At 41.4% G+C, this 25,039-nt stretch overlaps 4 non-coding genes across 4 annotated transcripts; all 4 read left to right on the forward strand.

The window, feature by feature from the left end:
* Nucleotides 1-91: 91 nt before the first annotated feature.
* Nucleotides 92-4,049, forward strand: LOC117149821. Its single transcript, XR_004460543.1, has one exon. It is a non-coding gene; the product is annotated as a large subunit ribosomal RNA (ribosomal RNA).
* An 8,659-nt stretch (nucleotides 4,050-12,708) lies between these two features.
* LOC117149815 lies at nucleotides 12,709-14,703 on the forward strand. Its single transcript, XR_004460537.1, has one exon. It is a non-coding gene; the product is annotated as a small subunit ribosomal RNA (ribosomal RNA).
* Nucleotides 14,704-15,387: 684 nt separating this feature from the next.
* LOC117149814 lies at nucleotides 15,388-15,566 on the forward strand. The gene has a single exon (XR_004460536.1). It is a non-coding gene; the product is annotated as a 5.8S ribosomal RNA (ribosomal RNA).
* A 394-nt stretch (nucleotides 15,567-15,960) lies between these two features.
* On the forward strand, nucleotides 15,961-19,921 carry LOC117149819. The gene has a single exon (XR_004460541.1). It is a non-coding gene; the product is annotated as a large subunit ribosomal RNA (ribosomal RNA).
* Nucleotides 19,922-25,039: the final 5,118 nt, after the last annotated feature.

Raw genomic sequence — 25,039 nt, forward strand, 5'->3', positions numbered from 1 at the left:
TACAAGAACTATTGAACTATTTATTAACGAATTTAATTGATTGTTTTATCATTTATATATAAAGAATTTATGGCAAAAAATAGTTATATATACACCTCAACTCATATGGGACTACCCCCTGAATTTAAGCATATTAATTAGGGAGGAAAAGAAACTAACAAGGATTTTCTTAGTAGCGGCGAGCGAAAAGAAAACAGTTCAGCACTAAGTCACTTTGTCTATATGGCAAGTGTATGGAGCGTCTGCAGTGTATGGAATATTCTAGTATTGAGAAATTAATGATTTAAGTCCTTCTTAAATGAGGCCATTTACCCATAGAGGGTGCCAGGCCCGTATAACGTTAATGATTACTAGATGATGTTTCCAAAGAGTCGTGTTGCTTGATAGTGCAGCACTAAGTGGGTGGTAAACTCCATCTAAAACTAAATATAACCATGAGACCGATAGTAAACAAGTACCGTGAGGGAAAGTTGAAAAGAACTCTGAATAGAGAGTTAAACAGTACGTGAAACTGCTTAGAGGTTAAGCCCGATGAACCTGAATATCCGTTATGGAAAATTCATCATTAAAATTGTAATATTTAAATAATATTATTAAGAATAATGTGCATTTTTTCCATATAAGGACATTGTAATCTATTAGCATATCCCAAATTTATCATAAAAATATAACTTATAGTTTATTCCAATTAAATTGCTTGCATTTTAACACAGAATAAATGTTATTAATTTGATAAAGTGCTGATAGATTTATATTATTACAGAGCGTTAATTTTTCGGAATTATATAATGGCATAATTATCATTGATTTTTGTGTTTATTATATGCTCTTGTATGATTAACAATGCGAAAGATTCAGGATACCTTCGGGACCCGTCTTGAAACACGGACCAAGGAGTCTAACATATGTGCAAGTTATTGGGATGTAAACCTAATAGCGTAATTAACTTGACTAATAATGGGATTAGTTTTTTAGCTATTTATAGCTAATTAACACAATCCCGGGGCGTTCTATATAGTTATGTATAATGTATATTTATATTATTTATGCCTCTAACTGGAACGTACCTTGAGCATATATGCTGTGACCCGAAAGATGGTGAACTATACTTGATCAGGTTGAAGTCAGGGGAAACCCTGATGGAAGACCGAAAGCAGTTCTGACGTGCAAATCGATTTGTCAGAATTGAGTATAGGGGCGAAAGACCAATCGAACCATCTAGTAGCTGGTTCCTTCCGAAGTTTCCCTCAGGATAGCTGGTGCATTTTAATATTATATAAAAATAATCTTATCTGGTAAAGCGAATGATTAGAGGCCTTAGGGTCGAAACGATCTTAACCTATTCTCAAACTTTAAATGGGTAAGAACCTTAACTTTCTTGATATGAAGTTCAAGGTTATGATATAATGTGCCCAGTGGGCCACTTTTGGTAAGCAGAACTGGCGCTGTGGGATGAACCAAACGTAATGTTACGGTGCCCCAAATTAACAACTCATGCAGATACCATGAAAGGCGTTGGTTGCTTAAAACAGCAGGACGGTGATCATGGAAGTCGAAATCCGCTAAGGAGTGTGTAACAACTCACCTGCCGAAGCAACTAGCCCTTAAAATGGATGGCGCTTAAGTTGTATACCTATACATTACCGCTAAAGTAGATGATTTATATTACTTGTGATATAAATTTTGAAACTTTAGTGAGTAGGAAGGTACAATGGTATGCGTAGAAGTGTTTGGCGTAAGCCTGCATGGAGCTGCCATTGGTACAGATCTTGGTGTAGTAGCAAATAATCGAATGAGACCTTGGAGGACTGAAGTGGAGAAGGGTTTCGTGTGAACAGTGGTTGATCACGAGTTAGTCGGTCCTAAGTTCAAGGCGAAAGCCGAAATTTTCAAGTAAAACAAAATGCCTAACTATAAACAAAGCGAATATAATACACTTGAATAATTTGAACGAAAGGGAATACGGTTCCAATTCCGTAACTGTTGAGTATCCGTTTGTTATTAATATGGGGCCTCGTGCTCATCTGGCAACAGGAACGACCATAAAGAAGCCGTCGAGAGATATCGGAAGAGTTTTCTTTTCTGTTTTATAGCCGTACTACCATGGAAGTCTTTCGCAGAGAGATATGGTAGATGGGCTAGAAGAGCATGACATATACTGTTGTGTCGATATTTTCTCCTCGGACCTTGAAAATTTATGGTGGGGACACGCAAACTTCTCAACAGGCCGTACCAATATCCGCAGCTGGTCTCCAAGGTGAAGAGTCTCTAGTCGATAGAATAATGTAGGTAAGGGAAGTCGGCAAATTAGATCCGTAACTTCGGATAAGGATTGGCTCTGAAGATTGAGATAGTCGGGCTTGATTGGGAAACAATAACATGGTTTATGTGCTCGTTCTGGGTAAATAGAGTTTCTAGCATTTATGTTAGTTACTTGTTCCCCGGATAGTTTAGTTACGTAGCCAATTGTGGAACTTCTTGCTAAAATTTTTAAGAATACTATTTGGGTTAAACCAATTAGTTCTTATCAATTATAACGATTATCAATTAACAATCAATTCAGAACTGGCACGGACTTGGGGAATCCGACTGTCTAATTAAAACAAAGCATTGTGATGGCCCTAGCGGGTGTTGACACAATGTGATTTCTGCCCAGTGCTCTGAATGTCAAAGTGAAGAAATTCAAGTAAGCGCGGGTCAACGGCGGGAGTAACTATGACTCTCTTAAGGTAGCCAAATGCCTCGTCATCTAATTAGTGACGCGCATGAATGGATTAACGAGATTCCTACTGTCCCTATCTACTATCTAGCGAAACCACAGCCAAGGGAACGGGCTTGGGAATAATTAGCGGGGAAAGAAGACCCTTTTGAGCTTGACTCTAATCTGGCAGTGTAAGGAGACATAAGAGGTGTAGAATAAGTGGGAGATATTAAGACCTCGGTTTGGTATCGTCAATGAAATACCACTACTCTTATTGTTTCCTTACTTACTTGATTAAATGGAACGTGTATCATTTCCTAGCCATTATACGGATATATTTATTATATCTTATGGTATTGGGTTTTGATGCAAGCTTCTTGATCAAAGTATCACGAGTTTGTTATATAATCGCAAACAAATTCTTTAATAAAACGATGCATTTATGTATTTTTGATTTGAAAATTTGGTATAACTCCAATTACTCAGGTATGATCCAATTCAAGGACATTGCCAGGTAGGGAGTTTGACTGGGGCGGTACATCTCTCAAATAATAACGGAGGTGTCCCAAGGCCAGCTCAGTGCGGACAGAAACCACACATAGAGCAAAAGGGCAAATGCTGACTTGATCTCGGTGTTCAGTACACACAGGGACAGCAAAAGCTCGGCCTATCGATCCTTTTGGTTTAAAGAGTTTTTAACAAGAGGTGTCAGAAAAGTTACCATAGGGATAACTGGCTTGTGGCGGCCAAGCGTTCATAGCGACGTCGCTTTTTGATCCTTCGATGTCGGCTCTTCCTATCATTGTGAAGCAAAATTCACCAAGCGTTGGATTGTTCACCCATGCAAGGGAACGTGAGCTGGGTTTAGACCGTCGTGAGACAGGTTAGTTTTACCCTACTAATGACAAAACGTTGTTGCGACAGCATTCCTGCGTAGTACGAGAGGAACCGCAGGTACGGACCAATGGCACAATACTTGTTCGAGCGAACAGTGGTATGACGCTACGTCCGTTGGATTATGCCTGAACGCCTCTAAGGTCGTATCCGTGCTGGACTGCAATGATAAATAAGGGGCAATTTGCATTGTATGGCTTCTAAACCATTTAAAGTTTATAATTTATTTTATAAACGACAATGGATGTGATGCCAATGTAATTGTAACATAGTAAATTAGGAGGATCTTCGATCACCTGATGCCGCGCTAGTTACATATAAAAGCATTATTTAATACAATGACAAAGCCTAGAATCAATTGTAAACGACTTTTGTAACAGGCAAGGTGTTGTAAGTGGTTGAGCAGCTGCCATACTGCGATCCACTGAAGCTTATCCTTTGCTTGATGATTCGATAAATAAATGATTTTTCATGTAGCCAAACAAACACCTCGTCATCAATTTAGTGACGCATATGATATTGTCCCTATCATATAATTTTTGATATAAAGACTTTAAAGAATTATATCACGTTGCCAAATACCTCGTCATCAATTTAGTGACGCATATGATATTGTCCTATCGTATAATTTTTGATATAAAGACTTTAAAGAATTCTATCACGTTGCCAAATACCTCGTCATCAATTTAGTGACGCATATGATATTGTCCCTATCATATAATTAATATAAAGACTTTAATGAATTGTGTCAAGTTGCCAAACACCTCGTCATCAATTTAGTGACGCATATGATATTGTCCCTATCATATAATTTTTGATATAAAAACTTTAAAGAATTGTATCAAGTTGCCAAATACCTCGTCATCAATTTAGTGACGCATATGATATTGTCCCTATCATATAATTAATATAAAGACTTTAATGAATTGTGTCAAGTTGCCAAACACCTCGTCATCAATTTAGTGACGCATATGATATTGTCCCTATCATATAATTTTTGATATAAAGACTTTAAAGAATTATATCAAGTTGCCAAATACCTCGTCATCAATTTAGTGACGCATATGATATTGTCTCTATCATATAATTAATATAAAGACTTTAATGAATTGTGTCAAGTTGCCAAACACCTCGTCATCAATTTAGTGACGCATATGATATTGTCCCTATCATATAATTTTTGATATAAAAACTTTAAAGAATTGTATCAAGTTGCCAAATACCTCGTCATCAATTTAGTGACGCATATGATATTGTCCCTATCATATAATTAATATAAAGACTTTAATGAATTGTGTCAAGTTGCCAAACACCTCGTCATCAATTTAGTGACGCATATGATATTGTCCCTATCATATAATTTTTGATATAAAAACTTTAAAGAATTGTATCAAGTTGCCAAATACCTCGTCATCAATTTAGTGACGCATATGATATTGTCCCTATCATATAATTAATATAAAGACTTTAATGAATTGTGTCAAGTTGCCAAACACCTCGTCATCAATTTAGTGACGCATATGATATTGTCCCTATCATATAATTTTTGATATAAAGACTTTAAAGAATTCTATCAAGTTGCCAAGTACCTCGTCATCAATTTAGTTTTTTTTTTTTTTTTTTTTTTTTTTTATCTGTTTTATTTATTTAAAATCTGTCCTAATGGACAATAATTAAATTCTATGTGGGTGAACATTGACATACGGGGAGTACTTAGAATGTACTTGGGTAGGGGTTACAAATTTACATTAATGTTGCGTGAGGTCAAGCGGGTGCGTTCTCTGCAGACGTCTTGTGGTTTGGCTGTTGTCTAACAGATTGATGGCCAGGTGGTTGGGGTGATTCTCCAGTCTTCTGGCGTATCTCTCACTGAGTCGGTAGATCTCATCTTCCACCCAGGGAATTCCGAGCTCCTCGTGGATGGCAGTATTCTCGTGATAGGGATGGGCGTTGGAGACTATTCTCAAGCATCGGTTCTGGAATTGCTGGATCTTTCTTCTGTGTGAAGCACTTGTGGTGCCCCACAGCTGGATTCCATAAGTCCATATTGGCTTGAGAATAGTCTTGTAGACAAGCAGCTTCGTTTTGTCCCTCAGCTTGGAACTTTTCCCAACAAGCCAGTGGAGTTGCTTAAGGCGTATGTTGGCCTGGGTACGCTTCCTATCAATGTGAGGGCCCCATGTCAGCCTTCTATCCAGTGTAAGCCCCAGGTATTTGGAGGTGCTGGTAGTGGGGATCGTGTCGCCGTCAAGAGTGACCGGAGGGCATTCTCCTCTGCGCAGGGAAAATGTTGTATGGGAGGATTTTTCGGCGTTAACCGCAATGTTCCATCGTTTTAGCCATGGATTCAAAGCATCCAGTTGCCTCTGGATGATGGCTGAAGCTCCATCTGGATTAGTAGCGGTGGCGAGGAACGCGGTGTCGTCGGCATAGGTGGCTATTGTGAGGTGACGGGAGGGTATTAAAGGAAGGTCTGCTGTGAAGAGGGTGTAGAGGATGGGACCAAGGACGCTGCCTTGAGGTACTCCGGCTCTTATGGGCCTTGGCGTGCTGGATGAGGATCCGCAACGCACTTGGAATTCTCTTCCTTCGGTGTAAGATTTGAGTAGAGCGTAGTGGGAACTGGGAAGGTGGGACTTAAGTTTGTGGAGGAGACCGGAATGCCACACTCTGTCAAACGCCTGCTTGACATCGAGGAAGACGGCCGAACAGTATCTTTTCTTCTCGAATGCATCGAGGATTCTTGATACGAGCCGGTGGCATTGTTCGGGTGTTCCATGAGATCGCCTGAATCCAAACTGGTGATCCGGGATCAAACCAGCCTCGTCCAGTACTGGCAACACTCTGCGCAGAAATACTCTTTCGAGTATTTTGGAGAGTATTGCCAGCAAACTAATCGGTCTATATGAGGCAAGATTGGCTTCAGGTTTTCCGGGTTTAAGGATGAGGATGACTTCTGCACGTTTCCATGATCTCGGGAAGTACCCTAGTGAGAAGCAGCTGTTGAAGATGTTAGCCAACATCTGGGAGCAAGGAGGAGGCATAATTTTGAGGGAAGTGGCGTCGATACGATCCAGTCCGGGGGATTTGCTGGCCTTTAGGGAGGCGATCTCCTGCGCAACCTCTTCAGGGGTGACGGGCTCTATCGGCAAGCTGGGTGGAGATGGACTCTCAAGGAACCTGGTGGTGGCAGCACGCTCTTCACCAGTGCATCTGTTGAATGGGGTGAATGCGTTCTGGAGGTGATCTGCGAATGCTTCTGCTCTTTCGTCATCGGAACGGCACCAAGAGCCATCCGCTTTGCGCACTGGCGACGCCTTTTTTGCAGGCCTCCTGATGTGGCGCGTGACATGCCACAGATTGTGTTGCGGGTCACCAGGTTCCAGCTCTTCAAGGAATCGATTGAATGAGTCCTGCCGTAGTGTGCAGAGCTTGACCTTAAGCTCCTTGCTGGCTCTGTTGAGTGCCGCTTTATCCCTTGGGTTGCGCGAGGAGAACCAAATACGTCTGAGGCGCCTCTTCTCCGCCACGAAGGCCGCAATCTCTGGAGACCAAAGGTGGAGATCTCGCTCAGGTGTTCTCGGGGTAGTTGGAGGAGGAGGGTTGGCGAACTTAGCCGCATTGTGCATTTCCTCAGTGAGTGTACTAATCGCCGCATCAATGTCTCTTGGGGAGGAAAGAGGAGGATCCAGGTCCAGGGAGGATAGCATCCAGAAGGTAAATTTGGAGGAGTCGGTATGCTTCCCGGTGAGTCTTCTGGGCAGGTCTTTTTTTAGGACTGGGATATTGAGGAGCATTCTTATTGCACTGTGGTCGGATAGCAGCTTGTTGTATGTGGTGCATGAGAGTCTGGCTTGTCCTATGCCTTTGGAGATGGCAAAATCCAAGAGGTCGGGAGACAAGGCAGGGTTAGTAGGCCAGTGGGTTGGCTCACCAGTGGAGTGGCAATTCAGTCTTCTGCTCTGCACGAACTTGTGGAGCGTTCTGCCTTTGGGGTTGATGGAGCGGGACCCCCACCAAGAGTGTTTGGCGTTAAAGTCACCGGCTGCTATGAAGCGAGGACCAAAGGACTCGAAAAGCTCTTGTAAGCGAGTCTCGGTGACTGAGTGTCTGGGGGGGAAGTAGACCGCTCCAATGGTGATGTCCCCCTGAAGGCTGGAGATTCGAGCCAGGGCACACTGGGCCCATTCCTCCTGGAACGCAGGTAGCTCCGTGTACTGGATACCACTCCTGATGAGCATGGCTGCTCCTCCGCGCGCTCTGCCAGATGGATGGTTGGCAAGTAAAACATCATAGCCGCTGATGTTGTAGTGGGATCGTGGACAAAAATGGGTTTCGGATACAAGGAGTATGTCAATCGCTTCCGTTTTTATAAGGTATTCTACCTCGGCTCTGCTCCTCTGCAGGCCGTTAGCATTCCAAATGACTATGTTCAGGCTTATTTCCATGATTTGGCATTGAGGATGGAAGCAATAAGCTGCGTCATTTGGGAGAACATTTTCTCCATCATACTTTCAACCATTCCTTGAAAACGGGCAAAGATTTGTTCCAGGTTATTGGATTGCGGAGCTTCGGGTGGGGTTTGGCGGTTTTGGTTGGGATCGGATTGCTGTGGTACATGAGTAGCCTTGAGCGCGTCTTTATAGCTCATGTTGGAGATGTTTGGGATCTGGATGGTGCTGGGCTTGCTGGTGGGTGTGGCCGGTCTGGGTTTAGGGGCTTGCTGTGCCTTGGCCTTCTTGTAGGCAGGGCATCCTCTGTATGAAGCGGGGTGGTCAGCTTGGCAGTGAAGGCAGCATGCCTTCTCATCCTCCTTCTTAGTGCAAGTCCTGGAGTCGTGTTGGCCACCACATTTCACGCATCGGTGCTCGAGGAAGCAGTAGCGCTGGGTATGTCCAAACCCTTGGCATCTAAAGCACTGAGGCACGTCGTTGAATTTACGGGGAGGCTCGATGGTGACGACCGACCTGCACAGTCTCCTGATTTGGTAGACCTCCTTGTTGTTACTGGCGGGTTCCATGTTGGCGAAAAATAACCCGAGTGGCTCCTTGGTTTTCCTACCAATAGGATTATGCAGGTCTCTGACCTTATGCCCTAGTCTTTCAAGTTCCTCTTGAATCTCGTCACGATCGGCGGTGTGGTGTAATCCCTTGATTACGACTCTGTATGCCCTCTCATCTTTGGGCTGGAACGTGCGATGCCTTTTGTTTTGGGAAACCAGGTGACTACGAAGCTCGGAGTAAGACTCCTTGTCAGGCATCATTACACGCACGTTGTTGCGTTCCGATTTGTATGTGAAGTCTTTGCTGGGACCCACGAGAGTTGTAATCATCTTGATCAGAGCAGAAATGTTGGTCACGTCCGGGATGAATATCGGGGGTGGCTTGAAAGTCCTCGGGGTAGGCTTGGGTTTGTCCGGGGTTTTGTTGGCAGCGGGTACAGGTTCTTCGTCTGAGGCGGCTTGGTCGTCGTCGTCATTGTCTTCCTCATCGCTCGAGAGGATGGCAAACTGGTTGTTTGCTAACCTACGACGCGAAGCTGCGCTGGTGCTGGGCGTGACGTCAAGTTCCTCCATTTGGGGCTTGCGCGCAGGCTTGCGCTTGACCTCACCGGGCTCCGAATGCGAGGTGCTGGAGTCGCTGCTAGTGCTGGGCTCCCTTGCTCTTAGGGCCTTCTTGCAGGGCGTAGATTTGCCTGGCTTGATGACACGCGGGGGGGCCTGCCAATCCATGTTGTAGGGTGAGGGGTAGAAGGGGGGGGGGGGGGGGAGCTGGGTACAGTTGGTCGGAGAACAAACCACTGCACGTGGCTGCTGCTGTGTTAAAGTTGCTTAACTATGCGCTTGATGTAAACAACCAGATAACACGCACGCTCGAGTGTGCGTTAGTGTTGGTGCGAGTCCGTTAGGCACGCGAGCTGAACCAATCAGAGCGCGCGGCGATATCTCGCGACGCGGTGACCGGTATGCGAATAACGGAGGTAACGAAATACGAAAAAAGCGAAACAATTTCTTGCTTGCGGTCCGCAGGCACGTCTGCACTCGTTGAGTGTTCGATCGCGACTCATCAATTTAGTGACGCATATGATATTGTCTCTATCATATAATTAATATAAAGACTTTAATGATTTGTGTCACGTTGCCAAACACCTCGTCATCAATTTAGTGACGCATATGATATTGTCCCTATCATATAATTAATATAAAGACTTTTTAAAGAATTGTATCAAGTTGCCAAACACCTCGTCATCAACTACTATATTATGGTTGCGCCGACCTCTCATATTGTATTCTCTTATGTCTTCATAGGATTTTGGCAATTATACGAGTAAATTAAATAATATACATATGAAAATGATTAATTATTATATGTATAAGGGAAAAAATGCTGAAATATTCCCATATTATCTTAGTATTATAGAGGAAAGACCGTTGCCGACCTCTGATATTGTTCAAAACTTATGTATTTATATGATTTTGGCAATTATATGAGTAAATTAAATAATATACATATAAAATGATTAAATATTATATGTATAAATGTATAAGGGAAAAAATGATGAAATATTCCCACATTATCTTAGTATTATAGAGGAAAGACGAAAGACCGTTGCTGACCTCTGATATTGTTCAAAACTTATGTATTTATATGATTTTGGCAATAATATGAGTAAATTAAATAATATACATATGAAAATGATTAATTATTATATGTATAAATGTATAAGGGAAAAAATGCTGAAAATATTCCCATATTATCTTAGTATTATAGAGGAAAGACCGTTGCTGACCTCTGATATTGTTCAAAACTTATGTATTTATATGATTTTGGCAATTATATGAGTAAATTAAATAATATACATATGAAAATTATTAATTATTATATGTATAGGGGAAAAAATGCTGAAATATTCCCACATTCTCTTAGTATTATAGAGAAAAGCCATTATAGTGAGAGGGTATAGTAGTGTAAACGACCGGAATTACGACAGAGGGTTCAAAAACTACTATAGGTAGGCAGTGGTTGCCGACCTCTCATATTGTTCAAAACTTATGTATTCATATGATTTTGGCAATTATATGAGTAAATTAAATAATATACATATGAAAATTATTAATTATTATATGTATAGGGGAAAAAATGCTGAAATATTCCCACATTCTCTTAGTATTATAGAGAAAAGCCATTATAGTGAGAGGGTATAGTAGTGTAAACGACCGGAATTACGACAGAGGGTTCAAAAACTACTATAGGTAGGCAGTGGTTGCCGACCTCTCATATTGTTCAAAACTTATGTATTCATATGATTTTGGCAATTATATGAGTAAATTAAATAATATACATATGAAAATTATTAATTATTATATGTATAAGGGAAAAAATGCTGAAAATATCCCACATTCTCTTAGTATAATAGAGAAAAGCCATTATAGTGAGAGGGTATAGTAGTGTAAACGACCGGAATTACGACAGAGGGTTCAAAAACTACTATAGGTAGGCAGTGGTTGCCGACCTCTCATATTGTTCAAAACTTATGTATTCATATGATTTTGGCAATAATATGAGTAAATTAAATAATATACATATGAAAATTATTAATTATTATATGTATAAGGGAAAAAATGCTGAAAATATCCCACATTCTCTTAGTATTATAGAGAAAAGCCATTATAGTGAGAGGGTATAGTAGTGTAAACGACCGGAATTACGACAGAGGGTTCAAAAACTACTATAGGTAGGCAGTGGTTGCCGACCTCTCATATTGTTCAAAACTTATGTATTCATATGATTTTGGCAATAATATGAGTAAATTAAATAATATACATATGAAAATGATTAATTATTATATGTATAAGGGAAAAAATGCTGAAAATATTCCACATTCTCTTAGTATTATAGAGAAAAGCCATTATAGTGAGAGGGTATAGTAGTGTAAACGACCGGAATTACGACAGAGGGTTCAAAAACTACTATAGGTAGGCAGTGGTTGCCGACCTCTCATATTGTTCAAAACTTATGTATTCATATGATTTTGGCAATAATATGAGTAAATTAAATAATATACATATGAAAATGATTAATTATTATATGTATAAGGGAAAAAATAATCATATTATATATGAATAATGGAAAAAAAATTAAATGTTCCTATAATCTCTTAATATATAAGAGAATAGCCCGTATGTTGGGTGGCAAACGGAATTGAAAATACCCGCTTTGAGGACAGCGGGTTCAAAAACTACTATAGGTAGGCAGTGGTTGCCGACCTCCCGCATTATTCGAAATATTTATTTCGGATTATGTTTATATTGGTTACATACAATAAAGTATATTATTATCCGTACAAATTTGTTTCTCAGTTCTATAGAACACGGGACTTGGCTCCGCGGATAATAGGAATATACGCTTTATAGATAATATCGTTGAAACAAAAGTCAAGTTTCTATTATATATAGAATAACAAATCGTTTCCATATATTATCGTTAATTTTTGGAGGCAGGCAAATATTAATTTATTACCTGCCGTATAGTTGGATTATTATATCGTTACGGTATAATACAAATATGGATTCTTATGAAAGAAATATAAAATTATATATTAAATGTGGAAATATTATCATATGCGCTTGGTTTTATGTTATATATTACCAGAGATATATATGAAAAGAGATAAATTTTAAATTTATCTTCAAAATGCAAATGATTTAACTTAATATTTATATTGGTTAAACAAAAATTGTACATGTGTGGATACAATAATTATGTATGTTGGAAATAAAATGATATTTTATAATGAAATATGTATGTATAAAAAGATAAAATTATAGAAATATATATATTACAATAATTAGATGAAATTCTTGTTATATTGGTAAAACAAGTATAAATTAAAAATGAAAATATGGATTACGAATGCTATATAAAAATGGCCGTAATCGAATGGATTTTTTTACTTATATATTTAAAATTTTACCCAAAGGCGAAATATTGAATTTTATTCAATATAATAAAAATCATGGAATTATATAAAGTGAAAAATCTATATATCTATATATCTATTATATTGCTTATTTCGATTCAAAATATATGAATGGAATATGAAGGAAAAACATTATTCTGGTTGATCCTGCCAGTAGTTATATGCTTGTCTCAAAGATTAAGCCATGCATGTCTAAGTACACACGAATTAAAAGTGAAACCGCAAAAGGCTCATTATATCAGTTATGGTTCCTTAGATCGTTAACAGTTACTTGGATAACTGTGGTAATTCTAGAGCTAATACATGCAATTAAAACATGAACCTTATGGGACATGTGCTTTTATTAGGCTAAAACCAAGCGATCGCAAGATCGTTATATTGGTTGAACTCTAGATAACATGCAGATCGTATGGTCTTGTACCGACGACAGATCTTTCAAATGTCTGCCCTATCAACTTTTGATGGTAGTATCTAGGACTACCATGGTTGCAACGGGTAACGGGGAATCAGGGTTCGATTCCGGAGAGGGAGCCTGAGAAACGGCTACCACATCTAAGGAAGGCAGCAGGCGCGTAAATTACCCACTCCCAGCTCGGGGAGGTAGTGACGAAAAATAACAATACAGGACTCATATCCGAGGCCCTGTAATTGGAATGAGTACACTTTAAATCCTTTAACAAGGACCAATTGGAGGGCAAGTCTGGTGCCAGCAGCCGCGGTAATTCCAGCTCCAATAGCGTATATTAAAGTTGTTGCGGTTAAAACGTTCGTAGTTGAACTTGTGCTTCATACGGGTAGTACAACTTACAATTGTGGTTAGTACTATACCTTTATGTATGTAAGCGTATTACCGGTGGAGTTCTTATATGTGATTAAATACTTGTATTTTTTCATATGTTCCTCCTATTTAAAAACCTGCACTAGTGCTCTTAAACGAGTGTTATTGTGGGCCGGTACTATTACTTTGAACAAATTAGAGTGCTTAAAGCAGGCTTCAAATGCCTGAATATTCTGTGCATGGGATAATGAAATAAGACCTCTGTTCTGCTTTCATTGGTTTTCAGATCAAGAGGTAATGATTAATAGAAGCAGTTTGGGGGCATTAGTATTACGACGCGAGAGGTGAAATTCTTGGACCGTCGTAAGACTAACTTAAGCGAAAGCATTTGCCAAAGATGTTTTCATTAATCAAGAACGAAAGTTAGAGGTTCGAAGGCGATCAGATACCGCCCTAGTTCTAACCATAAACGATGCCAGCTAGCAATTGGGTGTAGCTACTTTTATGGCTCTCTCAGTCGCTTCCCGGGAAACCAAAGCTTTTGGGCTCCGGGGGAAGTATGGTTGCAAAGCTGAAACTTAAAGGAATTGACGGAAGGGCACCACCAGGAGTGGAGCCTGCGGCTTAATTTGACTCAACACGGGAAAACTTACCAGGTCCGAACATAAGTGTGTAAGACAGATTGATAGCTCTTTCTCGAATCTATGGGTGGTGGTGCATGGCCGTTCTTAGTTCGTGGAGTGATTTGTCTGGTTAATTCCGATAACGAACGAGACTCAAATATATTAAATAGATATCTTCAGGATTATGGTGCTGAAGCTTATGTAGCCTTCATTCATGGTGGCAGTAAAATGTTTATTGTGTTTGAATGTGTTTATGTAAGTGGAGCCGTACCTGTTGGTTTGTCCCATTATAAGGACACTAGCTTCTTAAATGGACAAATTGCGTCTAGCAATAATGAGATTGAGCAATAACAGGTCTGTGATGCCCTTAGATGTCCTGGGCTGCACGCGCGCTACAATGAAAGTATCAACGTGTATTTCCTAGACCGAGAGGTCCGGGTAAACCGCTGAACCACTTTCATGCTTGGGATTGTGAACTGAAACTGTTCACATGAACTTGGAATTCCCAGTAAGTGTGAGTCATTAACTCGCATTGATTACGTCCCTGCCCTTTGTACACACCGCCCGTCGCTACTACCGATTGAATTATTTAGTGAGGTCTCCGGACGTGATCACTGTGACGCCTTGCGTGTTACGGTTGTTTCGCAAAAGTTGACCGAACTTGATTATTTAGAGGAAGTAAAAGTCGTAACAAGGTTTCCGTAGGTGAACCTGCGGAAGGATCATTATTGTATAATATCCTTATCGTTAATAAACATTTGTTATAATACAAATAAATACAATTTACCAAAATAAAAATATTACAAAATGATTCCACGGAATCAAAAGTTAAAGTCAAAATAAAATGAAGATGGCTTTTATTTTATATGTGGGGCTTGGCAACCTCATAAAAAGACTTTAACATTATTAATGTTGTTGTGCGTATTTGTGGCAGTACCTACTACAACAATGGCGTTTCCTATAAAAACAAATTCTCGAAAATGGAAATCGAAGAAACTGAACAAAATTTGAAAGTAGAAGTCGAATTAAAATTAAAATAATTTTGAATGTGGTATTCAAAATAAGTGTGTGTATATGGACCATAATATACACGCGTTGCGAATATGTATTGTTCATCTATGTTATGAGCATACGTTGGCTAATGCAACAACCTAAAATATACAATGTTTGTACCTGTCATCCATCAGGTTAATGTTTTATATAAATTTTGCAGTATGTGTCACCCAAAATAGCAAACCATAACCAGATTTTTATGATACATAATGCTTATATGAAACTAAGACATATCGCAACATTTATTTTTAGGTATAAAAATAAATTTATTGAAGGAATTGATATATGCCAGTAAAATGGTGTATTTTTAATTTCTTTCAATAAAAACAATATTGATATTATATAAAAATGAATTATAAAACTCTAAGCGGTGGATCACTCGGCTCATGGGTCGATGAAGAACGCAGCAAACTGTGCGTCATCGTGTGAACTGCAGGACACATGAACATCGACATTTTGAACGCATATCGCAGTCCATGCTGTTATGTACTTTAATTAATTTTATAGTGCTGCTTGGACTACATATGGTTGAGGGTTGTAAGACTATGCTAATTAAGTTGTTTATAAATTTTTTATAAGCATATGGTATATTATTGGATTAAATAATGATTTTATTCATAATATTAAAAAAGAAATGAAAAACATTATCTCACATTTGAATGTGAAAAACGAAGAGAAATATTTTCTTTTTCAATCAAATAATACTGAGAAATGTCTAGCATAAAAAATTGAAATATTTTTCATCTAGAATTGTCTCTTATTAATGATTCGGAAAAAGAAAATCTTGGTTTTGTTATTATTCTTCGTTGGTTCGTTAAATGGATAAAAAATAACTTTGCTTACAAGAACTATTGGAACTATTTATAACGAATTTAATTGATTGTTTTATCATTTATATATAAAGAATTTATGGCAAAAAATAGTTATATATACAACCTCAACTCATATGGGACTACCCCTGAATTTAAGCATATTAATTAGGGGAGGAAAAGAAACTAACAAGGATTTTCTTAGTAGCGGCGAGCGAAAAGAAAACAGTTCAGCACTAAGTCACTTTGTCTATATGGCAAATGTGAGATGCAGTGTATGGAGCGTCAATATTCTAGTATGAGAAATTAATGATTTAAGTCCTTCTTAAATGAGGCCATTTACCCATAGAGGGTGCCAGGCCCGTATAACGTTAATGATTACTAGATGATGTTTCCAAAGAGTCGTGTTGCTTGATAGTGCAGCACTAAGTGGGTGGTAAACTCCATCTAAAACTAAATATAACCATGAGACCGATAGTAAACAAGTACCGTGAGGGAAAGTTGAAAAGAACTCTGAATAGAGAGTTAAACAGTACGTGAAACTGCTTAGAGGTTAAGCCCGATGAACCTGAATATCCGTTATGGAAAATTCATCATTAAAATTGTAATATTTAAATAATATTATTAAGAATAATGTGCATTTTTTCCATATAAGGACATTGTAATCTATTAGCATATCCCAAATTTATCATAAAATATAACTTATAGTTTATTCCAATTAAATTGCTTGCATTTTAACACAGAATAAATGTTATTAATTTGATAAAGTGCTGATAGATTTATATTATTACAGAGCGTTAATTTTTCGGAATTATATAATGGCATAATTATCATTGATTTTTGTGTTTATTATATGCTCTTGTATGATTAACAATGCGAAAGATTCAGGATACCTTCGGGACCCGTCTTGAAACACGGACCAAGGAGTCTAACATATGTGCAAGTTATTGGGATGTAAACCTAATAGCGTAATTAACTTGACTAATAATGGGATTAGTTTTTTAGCTATTTATAGCTAATTAACACAATCCCGGGGCGTTCTATATAGTTATGTATAATGTATATTTATATTATTTATGCCTCTAACTGGAACGTACCTTGAGCATATATGCTGTGACCCGAAAGATGGTGAACTATACTTGATCAGGTTGAAGTCAGGGGAAACCCTGATGGAAGACCGAAACAGTTCTGACGTGCAAATCGATTGTCAGAATTGAGTATAGGGGCGAAAGACCAATCGAACCATCTAGTAGCTGGTTCCTTCCGAAGTTTCCCTCAGGATAGCTGGTGCATTTTAATATTATATAAAATAATCTTATCTGGTAAAGCGAATGATTAGAGGCCTTAGGGTCGAAACGATCTTAACCTATTCTCAAACTTTAAATGGGTAAGAACCTTAACTTTCTTGATATGAAGTTCAAGGTTATGATATAATGTGCCCAGTGGGCCACTTTTGGTAAGCAGAACTGGCGCTGTGGGATGAACCAAACGTAATGTTACGGTGCCCAAATTAACAACTCATGCAGATACCATGAAAGGCGTTGGTTGCTTAAAACAGCAGGACGGTGATCATGGAAGTCGAAATCCGCTAAGGAGTGTGTAACAACTCACCTGCCGAAGCAACTAGCCCTTAAAATGGATGGCGCTTAAGTTGTATACCTATACATTACCGCTAAAGTAGATGATTTATATTACTTGTGATATAAATTTTGAAACTTTAGTGAGTAGGAAGGTACAATGGTATGCGTAGAAGTGTTTGGCGTAAGCCTGCATGGAGCTGCCATTGGTACAGATCTTGGTGGTAGTAGCAAATAATCGAATGAGACCTTGGAGGACTGAAGTGGAGAAGGGTTTCGTGTGAACAGTGGTTGATCACGAGTTAGTCGGTCCTAAGTTCAAGGCGAAAGCCGAAAATTTTCAAGTAAAACAAAAATGCCTAACTATATAAACAAAGCGAATATAATACACTTGAATAATTTTGAACGAAAGGGAATACGGTTCCAATTCCGTAACCTGTTGAGTATCCGTTTGTTATTAAATATGGGCCTCGTGCTCATCCTGGCAACAGGAACGACCATAAAGAAGCCGTCGAGAGATATCGGAAGAGTTTTCTTTTCTGTTTTATAGCCGTACTACCATGGAAGTCTTTCGCAGAGAGATATGGTAGATGGGCTAGAAGAGCATGACATATACTGTTGTGTCGATATTTTCTCCTCGGACCTTGAAAATTTATGGTGGGGACACGCAAACTTCTCAACAGGCCGTACCAATATCCGCAGCTGGTCTCCAAGGTGAAGAGTCTCTAGTCGATAGAATAATGTAGGTAAGGGAAGTCGGCAAATTAGATCCGTAACTTCGGGATAAGGATTGGCTCTGAAGATTGAGATAGTCGGGCTTGATTGGGAAACAATAACATGGTTTATGTGCTCGTTCTGGGTAAATAGAGTTTCTAGCATTTATGTTAGTTACTTGTTCCCCGGATAGTTTAGTTACGTAGCCAATTGTGGAACTTTCTTGCTAAAATTTTTAAGAATACTATTTGGGTTAAACCAATTAGTTCTTATCAATTATAACGATTATCAATTAACAATCAATTCAGAACTGGCACGGACTTGGGGAATCCGACTGTCTAATTAAAACAAAGCATTGTGATGGCCCTAGCGGGTGTTGACACAATGTGATTTCTGCCCAGTGCTCTGAATGTCAAAGTGAAGAAATTCAAGTAAGCGCGGGTCAACGGCGGGAGTAACTATGACTCTCTTAAGGTAGCCAAATGCCTCGTCATCTAATTAGTGACGCGCATGAATGGATTAACGAGATTCCTACTGTCCTATCTACTATCTAGCGAAACCACAGCCAAGGGAACGGGCTTGGAATAATTAGCGGGAAAGAAGACCCTTTTGAGCTTGACTCTAATCTGGCAGTGTAAGGAGACATAAGAGGTGTAGAATAAGTGGGAGATATTAGACCTCGGTTTGGTATCGTCAATGAAATACCACTACTCTTATTGTTTCCTTACTTACTTGATTAAATGGAACGTGTATCATTTCCTAGCCATTATACGGATATATTTATTATATCTTATGGTATTGGGTTTTGATGCAAGCTTCTTGATCAAAGTATCACGAGTTTGTTATATAATCGCAAACAAATTCTTTAATAAAACGATGCATTTATGTATTTTTGATTTGAAAATTTGGTATAACTCCAATTACTCAGGTATGATCCAATTCAAGGACATTGCCAGGTAGGGAGTTTGACTGGGGCGGTACATCTCTCAAATAATAACGGAGGTGTCCCAAGGCCAGCTCAGTGCGGACAGAAACCACACATAGAGCAAAAGGGCAAATGCTGACTTGATCTCGGTGTTCAGTACACACAGGGACAGCAAAAGCTCGGCCTATCGATCCTTTTGGTTTAAAGAGTTTTTAACAAGAGGTGTCAGAAAAGTTACCATAGGGATAACTGGCTTGTGGCGGCCAAGCGTTCATAGCGACGTCGCTTTTTGATCCTTCGATGTCGGCTCTTCCTATCATTGTGAAGCAAAATTCACCAAGCGTTGGATTGTTCACCCATGCAAGGGAACGTGAGCTGGGTTTAGACCGTCGTGAGACAGGTTAGTTTTACCCTACTAATGACAAAAACGTTGTTGCGACAGCATTCCTGCGTAGTACGAGAGGAACCGCAGGTACGGACCAATGGCACAATACTTGTTCGAGCGAACAGTGGTATGACGCTACGTCCGTTGGATTATGCCTGAACGCCTCTAAGGTCGTATCCGTGCTGGACTGCAATGATAAATAAGGGGCAATTTGCATTGTATGGCTTCTAAACCATTTAAAGTTTATAATTTATTTTATAAACGACAATGGATGTGATGCCAATGTAATTTGTAACATAGTAAATTAGGAGGATCTTCGATCACCTGATGCCGCGCTAGTTACATATAAAAGCATTATTTAATACAATGACAAAGCCTAGAATCAATTGTAAACGACTTTTGTAACAGGCAAGGTGTTGTAAGTGGTTGAGCAGCTGCCATACTGCGATCCACTGAAGCTTATCCCTTTGCTTGATGATTCGATAAATAAATGATTTTTCCTGTAGCCAAACAAACACCTCGTCATCAATTTAGTGACGCCATATGATATTGTCCCTATCATATAATTTTTGATATAAAGACTTTAAAGAATTATATCAAGTTGCCAAATACCTCGTCATCAATTTAGTGACGCATATGATATTGTCCCTATCATATAATTTGATATAAAGACTTTAAAGAATTCTATCACGTTGCCAAAACCTCGTCATCAATTTAGTGACGCATATGATATTGTCCCTATCATATAATTAATATAAAGACTTTAAAGAATTGTGTCAAGTTGCCAAACACCTCGTCATCAATTTAGTGACGCATATGATATTGTCCCTATCATATAATTTGATATAAAACTTTAAAGAATTGTATCAAGTTGCCAATACCTCGTCATCAATTTAGTGACGCATATGATATTGTCCCTATCATATAATTAATATAAAGACTTTAATGAATTGTGTCAAGTTGCCAAAACCTCGTCATCAATTTAGTGACGCATATGATATTGTCCTATCATATAATTTATATAAAGACTTTAAAGAATTATTCAAGTGCCAAAACCTCGTCATCAATTTAGTTTTTTTTTTTTTTTTTTTTTTTTTTTTTTTTTAGGGTGCGTTTATTTATTTAAAATCTGTCCTAGTGGACAATAATTAAATGGTTTTGCGGGGGAACATTAGCTTAAGGGATACTATTGTACATGTATTTGTGGCGGGTTTTATATGAGTTGTCTATTGTTGTGGAAGATCGAGAGGGTGTCTCCTCATGAGACGTCTGCTTGTTTGGCTATTGTCTAATAGGTTGGTGGCGAGGTGGTTAGGGTGGTTTTCGAGCCTTTTCAGGTATCTCTCGCTGAGCCTGGAGATTTCATCAGCGACTTGTGGGATTCCAAGTTCCCTATGTATGGCGACATTCTCGTGGTAGGGATGCGCATTACAGGCAATTCTCAAGCACCTATTCTGGAACCGCTGTATACGCAGGCGATTCGTGTGGCTTGCCGTGCCCCATAGCTGTATCCCGTAGGTCCAGATGGGCTTGAGAATTGCCTTGTACACCAGGATTTTGTGGTTCTGCCTTAGCTTGGACCCTCTCCCAATAAGCCAATGCATCTGCCTCAGACGCGCATCGGCCTGTATGCGTTTGCTGACGATGTGGGGACGCCAAGTGAGCCTGCGGTCCAGGGTAAGTCCTAGGTACTTGGGTGCGGGTGCGTTGGGAATGATGACTCCGTTTAGCGTGACCGGTGGGCAGTCTCCTCTCCTTAGTGCAAATGTTGTTTGGGTAGATTTTTCCGCGTTCACTACGATGTTCCACCTGCTGAGCCAGGGATGTAGCGCGTCCATTTGCCTTTGGATTGTTTCGGAGGCTTCTCGTGGGTCGGATGAGGAGGCGAGGAAAGCCGTGTCATCTGCATAAGTCGCTATAGTTAGGTTCCTGGAGGGGATTATGGGAAGGTCTGCGGTGTAAAGGGTGTACAGTATTGGTCCGAGCACACTGCCTTGCGGAACTCCAGCTCTGATCAGTCTGGGTAGGCTTATTGCACTTCCGCATCTGACTTGGAATGCTCTTCCCTCAGTGTAGGATTTGAGGAGGGTAAAATGGGGGCTTGGGAGGTAGGATTTGAGTTTATGGAGGAGTCCAGGATGCCAAACTCTGTCGAATGCCTGCTTCACGTCGAGCATTACAGCGCAGCAGTATTTCTTTTGCTCGAATGCCTCGAGGATCCGTTCGACTAGCCGGTGGCATTGCTCTGGTGTTCCGTGGGAGCGCCTGAAGCCAAACTGGTGATCGGGGATCAAACCAGCCTCATCCAGTACTGGCAATACTCTGCGCAAAAATACTCTTTCGAGTATTTTGGAGAGGATTGCCAGCAAACTAATCGGACGATAGGAGGCGAGATTGGCTTCAGGCTTACCAGGCTTGAGGAGGACAATAACCTCTGCTCTTTTCCACTCTTCCGGGAAGTACCCTAGCCGGAAGCAGCTGTTGTAAATGCTGGCCAGCATTTGTGTGCAGCGGAATGGGAGCATTTTAGGGCCGCCGCATCTATACGATCCAGGCCTGGAGATTTGTTGTTCTTCAGTAGAGCAATCTCCTGCGCAACTTCCTCAGGGTCGACTGGTTCCAACGGGGGACCGGGAGAGCTTGGGCTATTGAGAAACCGGGCTGTTTCAGCATGTTCTTCGGCAGTGCAGCAGTCGAACGGAGAGAAGGCGTTGTAAAGGTGTTCGGCGAAAGCTTCTGCTCTTTCAGCATCCGAACGGCACCAGGATCCATCTGCTTTGCGCACTGCGGAAACCTTTTTGGCTGGTCGTTTAATGTGGCGGGTGACGTTCCACAGATTGTGGTCTGGGTCCCCGGGAGAGAGTTCCTCGAGGAATCTGAGGAAGGAGTCCTGGCGTAGGCTGGAGATCTTGTCCTTCAACTCCTTTGTGGCGTGATTGAGCGCTGTTTTGTCTCTTGGATTGCGCGTCAAGAACCAAACTCTCCTGAGACGCCTCTTCTCAGTCACGAGTGCCGCAATTTCCGGGGACCAGAGGTGGAGGTCCCTGCTAGGTGTTCTCGCAGTCTTTGGTGGCGGTGGGCTTGCGAATTCCGCAGCGTTTTGCATCTGCCTGGTGAGATTCCCGATAGCTTCATCAATGTTCCTGGGTGTGTTGAGGATGGGGTTCGGATTGACGGTGGAGAGCATCCAGGACGCGAACTTGGCGGCGTCGGTATATTTTCCAGTGAGCCTTCTGAGCGGGGTTTCCTGAGGACTGGCGTGTTGATTAGCACGTTTATTGCACAGTGGTCTGACAGGAGATCAGCATTTGTTGTGCAGCTGATCTTCGCATGCCCTATGCCTTTCGACACAGCAAAGTCCAGTAGGTCTGGAGTCTTGAGGGGATTCGTTGGCCAGTGAGTGGGCTCGCCAGTGGAGTGGCAGTCCAGTCGGTGGCGTTGCAGGTACCCAAACAGAGTTTTCCCTTTGGGGTTGTTGGCGCGCGATCCCCACCAAGAATGTTTGGCGTTATAATCTCCAGCTGCTATGAAGCGGGGCCCAAAATGCTCGAAGAACTCACTGAGGTGAGATGCTGTTATGCGGTATCTGGGGGGAAAGTAGACCGCTCCAATGTCTAAATCTCCTTGCGGGCTGACAATCCTGATGACAGGACATTGTGCCCAGTCTTGCTGAAACGCGGGCAGCTCTAGGTATTGAATACCGCTCCTGATGAGGATGGCTGCTCCACCGCGTGCTCTGCCAGAAGGATGGTCTGCATGGATGAGGTCATATCCGCTGATATTAAAGTGGGATCTGGGGGAGAAGTGGGTTTCGGCTACGAGTAGGATATCGATCTGGTGGGTCTTCAGATGGTGCTCGACTATGGCCTTGCTGTTCTGCAGGCCGTTCGCATTCCAGACGACTAGGTGGAGCTTTAGTTGCATGACTTGCTGTTGAGAATGGTGGCCACCAGCTGTGTCATCTGGGTGAACATGCGCTCCATCATCCTTTCCATCATTCCTTCCATGCGAGCGAACATCGCTTCTATCTGACCGGAGTGTGGGGTTTCTGTTTGGGTTTGGACTGGGGTTGTGGGATTCTGCGGTGCTGCGTGCACTCCGTTGAGGGCGTCTCGGTAGCTCCTGCCAGAGGTGACGTTTGGTGATGCCACGGGCGGCGCCTTGTTAGCATTAGCGACGGGCCTTGTTTTCGGAGCAGCGAGTGCTTTGGCCCTTTTGTATGCAGGGCATCCCTTGAAAGACGCAGGATGGTCCGCCTGGCAGTGGAAGCAGCACGCTTTGTCGTCCTCCCTCTTCTCACATGCCCTCGATTCGTGAGGGCCTCCACACTTTACACATCGGTATTCCAGGAAGCAGTAACGCTGTGTATGACCGAATCCTTGGCACCTGAAGCATTGAGGCACGTCGTTGAACTTCTGCGGCGGTTCAATGGTTACTACCGACCTGCAGATCCGCTTGACTTGGTAGACGTCTTTGTTGTTGCTGGAAGGCTCCAGGTTGGCGAAGAATATTCCCAGCGGTTCTTTAGTTCTTCTGCCAATGGGATTGTGCAGATCTCTAACAGCGTGCCCTTGTCTGCGAAGGTCTTCAATGATTTCCTCACGATCGGTGGAGTGGTGGAGTCCTTTGATGACAACCTTGTATGCACGTTCATCTTTCGGCTGGAAAGTCCGATGCCTCTTGTTTTGGGCCACAAGTTGGAGACGCAGAGCTGTATAGGACTCTTTGTCCGGCATCATGACACGTACGTTGTTGCCATTCACGGTCTTGTAGGTAAAATTGTTCTTCGGGCCTACAAGAGTCGTGATCATCTTGACGAGTGCCGAGATGTTGGTCACATCGGGGATAAAAATCGGAGGTGGCTTGATGGTCTTCGGGGTGGGCTTTGGTTTCTCGGGGGTCTTGGGCTTGGAATCGTCTTTAGGTCCGGGTTCGTCATCAGAGCTCTCTTGGTCGTACTCGTCTTCTTCGGTCGAGAGTAAAGCGAAGGCGTTGTTGGCGAGCTTCTTGCGCAGAGCTGCGCTAGTGCTTGGCTTATCTTCCAGCTCCTCTCCCTGTGCTTTCTTTGCCGGTTTTCGCTTTATCTCGCCCGGCTCTGTATGCGAGGTGCTTCCCTCGCTGCTGGAGCTGCTCTTGCGTGTTCTCAGAGCCTTTTTGCGTGGTGTTGTTCCAAGCTTGTGGGTGCGCGGGGGGGCCTGCCAGTCCATCTTCTCCAAAGTTGATAAGGAGTGAGGAGGGGGGGGGGGGGGGGGGGGGGGGAAGCTGGGCACCGTAAGCCGGTGAGCCAGGCAGCACGTGGCTGCTGCTTTGCAATTATACCGCTGCTTCGAGCACTGGGTTTTTTTGCGCTGATAACACGCACACTCGGGTGTGCGATGGTGTTAGTGCGAACTACCGTTAGGTACGTTGGCTGGGCCAATCAAAACGCGCGACAAGATCACGCGACGCGAAGTGGCTGGGCACAAGTAACGGGACTTACAACTGTGAACAATTTGCTAAACAATTTTGCTGTCGATCCGCAGGCACGTCTGCACTCGTCGAGTGTTCGATCGCGACTGATCAATTTAGTGACGCATATGATATTGTCTCTATCATATAATT

The sequence above is a fragment of the Drosophila mauritiana genome, unplaced genomic scaffold (genome assembly GCF_004382145.1).
Source record: "Drosophila mauritiana strain mau12 unplaced genomic scaffold, ASM438214v1 U_36, whole genome shotgun sequence".
Classification (NCBI taxonomy): domain Eukaryota; kingdom Metazoa; phylum Arthropoda; class Insecta; order Diptera; family Drosophilidae; genus Drosophila; species Drosophila mauritiana.